Raw genomic sequence first — 2,394 nt, 5'->3', positions numbered from 1 at the left:
AGAAGCTAGATTTCTATAAGAAAGCGGCAGAACTTATAACAACTTCGGCTAGATGGAGAGAGATCTTTCCGCAGCAAACTTGAGCTAATGAGAGTAAGAAGTCATGAGAAGCGAATATAGAAAAATATGGAAAGACATTTTTCTTAGAAAACTTAAGTTTTTGGGAAAGATCTCTCCATAGGAAAACTGGAAGAAATTTTCAATTAGAAAATATTTTCTAAGAAAACTCGAGAAATCAAAAGACTTTTCCAAATACATGGAATCTTAAGCTTATGAACCAGAGCTTTCTGCAAGAGAGAGGGTGAGAATGAGAGAGAGAGAGAGAAGGGAACCTAATTCAACAGAAAGTAAACGCTTTTTATAGAAATAATTGAGCTGTTTTTTGGGCAAACTTAAGCAATTGGGAGATATTTCTTTAATAGAAAAAAAGAGTTGGAGAGAGAGCTTTTCACAGGGAAACATGAGTTCCTGAGAAACTTTTTTTTAGAAAACTTAAAGTACAAAAAGATATCGACCATTCCATGGGAAAAAAATATGACTGATCTTTCCTTATAGAAACTTGATCTATTGAGAGAGATCTGCCAAAGGTAGTGAAATAAAGCTTTCTGCAAGAGAAATTGAAAAGGAACTGAATTCAACAAAGAGAGAAAGCTTATTGAGGAAAAATTTACCTGATTTTTTTGAGACCGATCACTATGAAAATTTTAACACATGTGAATGATGTTTTTTCTGAAGAAAGTTTGAATAGAACTCTCTATAAGGATAGTAATATAAACTAGAAGAGAGTTATCTTTTCAAAGAGCAAAAGCTGTTGGTGAAGAAGGACATTTTTGCCATTGAGAGATATTTTGTTTAAGGAAAGGAAGCTTTTCACAGGAAAACTTAACCTATGAGAGATCTTTCCATAAAAAAACTTGAAGTATTCAAAGAGAGCAGCCTTCTAGAGAGCTCCTCCTTGTAGAAAGTTCTATTTGAATAGACATTTTTATAAGGAGAATAACATAAACTAAGAGACATATATGTATATCTTTTCAAAGAGCAAAATCTGATGAGATGAGAGATATGATGAAGCAAATTTTTGTTATTGTGAGATATTTTTCCAAAGGAAAGTCAGAGTTAGAAAGTAAGTTTTCTACGGGAAAACTTGAGCTATAGAGAGATCTTTCTACAGCCAACCTAGAACAAACAGATAAATCCTTTTCGATAAAAATTTGAGGAACTGAACCTGATCTTGCTATAGCGCAACTTGAGCATTTTGGCAAGAGATCTTTCTATACGGAAGCTTGAGCAATAAGAGTAGTTTAAAGGGGAACTTAAAATATGAGTGAGAGAAAGAGATGAAAAAACTTTCTCTCAGCTCATTGTGAATCCTTTGTTAATAAAACATAATCTGGTAAAAGTAGCTCTTGGAAATGGTGTTGTCAGTTATTAACTACAGATAGTAATTTAATATTAGAATAATTTTTAGTTACTGAATTTTTTTGTTTTACTCATCTTTCATTCATACTCATATAATCTCATAGAAAATGTAAAATGATAATGATGACGTTGTTTCCTTTTCAAAAAACACTTTGTTTATGTTCTATTCTTCTACCAAAGAATACTTGTAAACATGTAGAACTCTATACAAAAGTATTTATTCCTTTATGTGATAAAACAAAAAGAAACACTTTTAAATATTCTCTCAGTATTTGACAATTTTAAATTTTATGGAAAATAAAAAAGATATTTACTTAGTAGTATCCGATTACAGCTGTGACTAAAACATGTAATTGTAAAGTGATGATTTACATACATTTTTAGTTGCATTACATACATACTCTTCTATTTCTAGAAACATAAAGAATGTGTGTTTTTAAAGATAAGGCACTCCACTCATTTTTGACTTTTGAAGTGCAAGTGGTCATATGGAAAAATGTGTGAAATAGACCCTTGAAAAGTTATAATTTTAACAAATGACTAGTTTATGAATCGTATTACTTATGTGCTGGAAAGTACTTGTTGAAAACTATTTACTAAAGTCCCCTTATCTCTCTCTCTCTGTCTTCTTGCTCTTCTTAAGAGTTTCTCTAGATTTATTTATTTTTCCTCCAACTTCTTTCCATTCCAAAGAAGAAAACTTTATCAACCAGTTTCATTTATAAAATATGCCTATTTCATGTTGCCAATGTTTTAACATGTAAATTAACAATTAATAGTCTATATACATGGTGTTGTTTGATCTGGTCTCTTGGTTGGTCCGTCCGTCTGTCCGTCTTCTAAACATGGCTAATTTACATTGGCATGCCAATTTTTCCGTTATATAAATATTAATATTTGCTTTTAATATTTCTTTCAAGCTGAACATGTTGGGGCGTTTAGGGGGGAGCGAAGCATAAAACATACATTTTTAAA

Source organism: Lucilia sericata, unplaced genomic scaffold, assembly GCF_015586225.1.
Source record: "Lucilia sericata isolate MDLA Ls3-8-SP2 unplaced genomic scaffold, ASM1558622v1 Contig000930F_arrow, whole genome shotgun sequence".
NCBI classification, from domain to species: Eukaryota; Metazoa; Arthropoda; class Insecta; order Diptera; family Calliphoridae; genus Lucilia; species Lucilia sericata.
This window is presented reverse-complemented; position numbering follows the sequence as displayed.